The 6,233-nt window shown below is 35.6% G+C and overlaps 1 long non-coding RNA gene across 6 annotated transcripts; it reads right to left on the bottom strand.

Moving 5' to 3' along the window:
- Positions 1-312: 312 nt before the first annotated feature.
- Positions 313-6,032, bottom strand: LOC131253434 (uncharacterized). 6 transcript variants are annotated; one of them, XR_009175166.1, is made up of 6 exons: positions 3,671-3,912; positions 2,558-2,612; positions 2,022-2,096; positions 1,783-1,916; positions 1,287-1,411; positions 313-447 (listed from the first exon to the last, which is right to left on the bottom strand). It is a non-coding gene; the product is annotated as an uncharacterized LOC131253434 (long non-coding RNA). The 6 variants fall into 6 exon arrangements; XR_009175165.1 differs by having other exon boundaries at positions 369-495; XR_009175167.1 differs by lacking the exon at positions 313-447 and adding an exon at positions 841-952.
- Positions 6,033-6,233: the final 201 nt, after the last annotated feature.

Raw genomic sequence — 6,233 nt, 5'->3', positions numbered from 1 at the left:
CATGCATCTATGAACGTGTACATCAACTTTCTAACTCGAATAGAAACTATGCATAAGATAATGACACAACAGGAAAAAAAATGATATCACCACATGGACCATCAATAAAATGAGACCCATTCAACCCATAAGTACATAGAACATGTAAACCACACTAGAAAAATGCATCTAAACAAATATATCTAGCAATCGTTTAGTTTCACCAAACAAAAGCACATTTGCCTAACGGGTGCAGTATATGAAAATGGATGCATTTGGAAGAGCATACCCGAAAACTGTCAAGACTACGCGGTTATTTGCCGAGTTGAACTACCACCTTCAGCAATTTGCTAATGGAAACCTTTATGCATCAGATACTATCAGCTGCTGGGGCAATGAGTCCAAACCATATACAGTAAGGACCCTCAATGCATCTTTTAAATCCAAGTTCCACCTTTTATTTACTCTCTGGTTCGCAAATTTACACAAGCTTTTCAATTTGCAAGGTTGGCAAACCTGAATGCACAAGAAATGAAAGAATAGTCAAAAGATGGAAAGGGGATAGTAAATAGAGACTTCATTTATTTGTTTATTTATTTATTTATCTATGAGCCAAGGGCCTATTTGGGTGCCACTCAAATAATAGACCTAGTTTCAATTCCTCCTGCCCAAAAGTTAACCAATTTTAGATTCGAGATAAGAACCAAGGGTCTATTTGGGTGCCACTCAAAACAGTTCATCTCATTTTAGTATGATCTCGAATCCATAATTACAATTAACTAAAATGAGATAAATTCATTTTTAAGTGGCACCTAAACAGGCTTTAACATTTAAATTGAAGAGTAATCCATTCAGAACTCGCCCTCTAAGATCTTGTCAAGTTCTCTTGACCCTGAAGTTATCTGAATGATTTCGAGCCTTTGTGCATGGAGTTGGCTAGCACTGGTAACACCCATAGGAACCAGCTCTGAGGCTATTGATAGATCAAGTAAATCAGCCCATATATTTTGTTATTTATTGATAATGAGCAGTGTTGCTAAAGAAATTGAAAAGGAAATGAGTTTATATCAGTTTTATGTGAATTTTAAAGTTTTTAAAGTTTGACAAAGAGCATCATCATTAGCCCCATGCAGCTGGGCCAACATGCATAAGTTACCTGTCTTGTTTGTGCATGAGGCTATGGTTATGCAGCAGCATCAACATCCCCAATAAATGGTCGAAGATTCTATATGAGGCGTTCGTCAAATGTAGATGCTGAAAAGGAAATTATCATGTTCTGATGTCCCAATCAATGAATAATTACTTACCCTGCGGATATAAGCAAACCAGCCAACTGCCTAGATCCTACATGTTCAAATGTCGTTCCTTATTCGAGGGCCTTCCTGATAGCATCCAACCACCATTGTCCATTAGCACTCCCCTCAAGTCCTACCTACAATCAGTAGAACAGTCAATATCTGTAACTAATTATGAGTACAGATTACAAGTGAGATAAGGTTATGTTCCTCCGCTAATGCTCCAATACACATTGGGTAACACTTATCATATTAGACATTATTTTCAAGCTATGCCTAAAGTGAAATGAAATTATGTAAAATAAATTTTATTTTTTTTAAAAAAAGATCAACCAAAGATACAGCACCAAGAACTTCCTGATGTAGATGTTTCTCGGTTATAAACATTGTAGCAGAAAGCAAAGATTGGGTCGTCCTGCAGTCATGGAAATGGTTGGCATAAGATATTTGCAAAGACATTAATTACTTGCAAACTAAAATACATAATGTGCCAATGCTCAGCCAAAACCTTGAAACATCAGTTTCATTCAACTCATTGCCTCTTCTTGTAATGAACTCAATGACAGCCTGAATTGCACCTTCTGCTGACTGCATCACTTTATCACATATAGCAGCAGTGCATCCATGCATGGTGATTACAAGCTGCACAAAATCGATAAGCGATATAGAGCTGCTCAAACTGAACTTCATGCAAATCAACGGAAACAAAATTAAAATAAAATAAGATAAAATGAAATAAATCCTTACCTCATCTTTGGTTAGCAAAATGCAAACAGAAGAAGCAACCTTGTTGAAGACCTCCGACTAATCAATAGAAGCATCCTACAAAAGAAATTTTGAAAGATATTTTCATGCATGATAATTTTTCTCTGCAACATTAGCAGAATAAGCTTATTCTACAACTAGGCAGATTCCTCAGTGACATTTGTAGAATAAGCTTATTCTACAATATGTGTGGAGCCCATCATGATCTGTGCAAGGTTCCACTGTCCATCATGTGTGCCCCCCTCATTTTCCTTTTGGAGGACAAAAATCAGGCTGACCCAAAACTTGGTATTGGACATGCAAAGAAACATAAAGTGCCCTACCACCTGATGCACATTGGGATAGAACTCAAGTGTCCCGCAATTTGATGCACATTGGGATAGAATTCGTCCATCCACCACAAAGCCAAAACACTCAAACATACCAATTCATAATATTTTTCTCAAAAGTATACTACTTAATCATTAAATATCATGAAGTTTCTTGATGATAAAGATTTTGAAAGGAAAAAGACTTACCAAAAAAATGAAGAAATTCTGATTCTTCATTCCGACTCCCTCCAACTAACAACAGCTGAAAAGAAGAGGGAGTGCATATGGGTCGCACATGTAGATGTAAAATAAGGTTATTCTACAATAGTTGTAAAGGAACAAGCTGCAATGAAAAACATAACTGAATCAATCAAAACACTATCTTCAAAATACCTGCAGCAAAAAAATGTTCACACATTCTTTTTTCTCCTTTCACAAGTCACAATTGTGCAGCAATCATACATGCAAGTGTAGAACAAAGGTTGGAAATAATCTGATAAAAAACCTATTTTCCACGATTTTAATCTTACAGCAATGTACAATAAGGCTCCGGCTCCCATTTGAGTTAAAGAATTTGACCCGAGCTTTCGCCATAATGGGTGAGGTACTCACTTAGAATGCATGCTAACCATTTGAGTTAAAGAATTTGTCCCCATTTCAGCCATGTGCTTGGATAACCAAGCATGATAACTTGACCTTTCCACCAAGCATGATAACCAAAAATCTACCATTGCACCAAGCAACCTTAGGAAAAAGGAAATCTGGATCAATTGATAGCAGTCTACTTATTCATGAAGTTTCATTCACCATGAAATGATTATTGTACCAAAATTTTGGAGGAATAGTTTTAATTTCAGGAGGAATATCATTCAACCTAAAGCACAGGATCGATTTTATGATTCATGGACATTAGGCATATTGTTTTCGCCAGGTGCAAAGCAATAGACACATCAAATATTTCAAGCATAAACATTTCCAGTTCGGGATTGTAATAGAAGAGAACTAGGCATATATCGTTAGCTCTTTGAGCAAATAAGAATGGGAGACAAAAAATAATTATGATACCCACAACAATTATTAAATGAAATTAAAGGGGTGTTGCATGGATATGCAGTCTCTTTTAATCTTGTCCCTAGGCAAAAGCAGGTGTTGCTCATGATCCTATGCATGTTAGAGGCACTTGTCCATTGTCTTAATGGACTATCATTTCTTTGCTTGCTTGAATGAAATGCATTGCTAATCAAAACAAATGTTTTAGAGACTAAAGCATTCAAAAATAAAGTATATAAACAGATTTTATTTTATTTTTAAGATCCTTACCATGGTAGTTGGTAATGATGCAGCACAAACACCTTCACGCTTGAGGGTACGTTCATCTACTCCAGATGCCACCACCTAAACAAAATTCAGAAGTTCACATATTCACTTCCGGAGTCCTAATTTCCTTGGACCTTCATCAAACTATACTATAAAGAAATTTGATGAGAATCCTGCAACTAAAATCAAAGCATAGAGTTCTTATCCTGAAGTTTAGCTTGGCACAAGACTATAGGTGACACATTTACCAGCAATTTAGCTACTAGACCAGCTATGCTATGTGGGATGGTAAAAGCATAGAGTTCTTTTCAATGATTTCAGTAAACTGATGTAAGTAATAGTATTAACTCAGTTCCTTTGCCATATTTTTCCTATTATTTTAAGTTGTGTTTGGTTGCACCAAATATCATGAAGTTTCATAAAATTTCATGTTTTAATCAATCTAATTTGGTGAAAATATCATTGAATTTCATGATAATTGGTGGAACCAAAAGCAGCCTTAATTAAAAATTTGGAAGTGGCATGTTGCTTATGCTACACGCTATGTAGCTTATGCCTTGTTCTTCAGGGAGGTGAACGCTATGCTACATGCTATTTATTATTTAAAACAATGGTGCAATCAATTACATAACTGAGGAAAAAGTTTGGCCATTCACAAGGACTTGTGATTTTATTGGATTTAGATTCATGAAAAAGCCGGAGAAGTACAGAGTATAAGGTGGAAAAGATTATTAAAAAAAGTCAACTACCATCTAAACCAATGTATTAAAAATTTCCCCTCCTTGACTACTACCTTTTATTGAATATCAAGGACAAACAAAACCAAATAGAAATGCATAACAGTTCCCACCATTACCATTATGGCTGTTACGTAACCGTGTTTTTTTTTTATTTTTTATTTTTTATTTTTTACCTTGGTGGAAACTAATATTAACTGAAAGGCGATCTGTCAGTATCAAAATATAGCAGTGTCCTTGCTCAATCTAATTGAAAAGTATATTATCACATGAGTAGATTTTAGTAACATGCAAGCTTAAAAAAGCACAAAATAGCATAATATCAAATTGGGACAGTAAAGAATTAATATTCTCACTTCCCTTGCCAGGCTGTATGAAAAAGCTACAAATATGTGCTACATCATTTACGGGTCTGTGAGATGCGTCCATTATTATGGGATAATTTAGCAAATGATTACCTGTCTTGATATATTTTCGTGCTCTTGAGTGAAGGTTATGTTATCCATTAAAAACAGAAAAAAAGAAAAAAGAAAAAAGAAAAAAAAGAAAAACTATATAACAGTATACTGACATGTGAAACAGTTTTTTTCAGAAGAAAACCCAGTTCCTGGTGAGAAAAATGAAACAACACTAAATATACAGGGGAAGGAAAAGAGGGCAAAAGATATGAATACGAACACCAAACAAAGTATACTTCTCATAAATCCATTGGATACCTCACTGTCAGAAGAAGGTATCAAGCCAGCCATTTGAGGCCAACATTTGCTGCCAGGTCCCATGGTACCAAACTCCCCTCTGCTTTATAACTGCCTAAATAATACATTATTGTAATACAATGGGGATGAGTGCTGATGAACATCAGAGTTCAAGACATCTCTACATTAACTTTTACGTCATAAATGCAAATCATTCAAAGACATTTATTAAAAATAGTAAGTAGCTTACACTTTTGATTGAGTCCATAGATCCATATGGAGCAAAATTAAATGAAGAAAAAGGAGAACAAGAATACATACTCAAGAAAGTGCGATGCATAAATCCAGTGCCATGTGTATCACTGCTAAACACACTTCTATAACCAACTAGGCCCCTGTAAGCATGCAACTAGATAAAAAAATCAGCAATCTCTGCAACGAGACACAAGATAGAGTGGATTGAATACAAAAACATGGACAACCATGCAGACAGCCATAAGAGAACGTCAATTTTGTAAGGATTGAAGAAAACAAATATTACAAAACACCTTAAAGCAACAAAATTCAAGAAAAAAAAGAGTGACATGTTGCACTCATGATTCTTCAAAAGAGAACAAATGTTAGAAAAGCAGAGATTTTTATGAATGTTCACTCCAATGATTCACTGAAATTGGCAAGGGCTGAAAGTGTTAATATATGAATGTAGCTTCTTTAGGCACATGAAGCCTTGAAATAAATCTTGATACCTCAAGGAATTTTGAGCCAATGTTAGACATCTTACACAGTAGGAGTAGCTAGGCAATCTGACCAAGCTACAGTTCTATTTGATTCATCTAATGAAAAATACATGAGTGTGGACTACACAAATGACATTCAGGGTTTTTCCATGGATAACCTTCATATCAAATATAAATGAATAATGCGCACAATCACCATCAATATGCAATGATCAGGGGATGATCACCATCAATATGTGGATTGCTCACAAAACAAGCAATGCCACACTTCAACAGGCAAAAGTTGAACCAGATGAACGGCTACAATCACCTGATCCCAGCAAATTTTGGACGTAACCCGTAGGTGTGTAGCAGACAACCAGATCAGCTCCTGATCGCTGAATGGGGCGCTGTGAAT

The sequence above is a fragment of the Magnolia sinica genome, chromosome 8 (assembly GCF_029962835.1).
Source record: "Magnolia sinica isolate HGM2019 chromosome 8, MsV1, whole genome shotgun sequence".
Lineage (NCBI taxonomy): Eukaryota > Viridiplantae > Streptophyta > Magnoliopsida > Magnoliales > Magnoliaceae > Magnolia > Magnolia sinica.
Note: the sequence above shows the minus strand (reverse complement) of the source record. Positions and strands in the feature narration are given on the sequence as shown.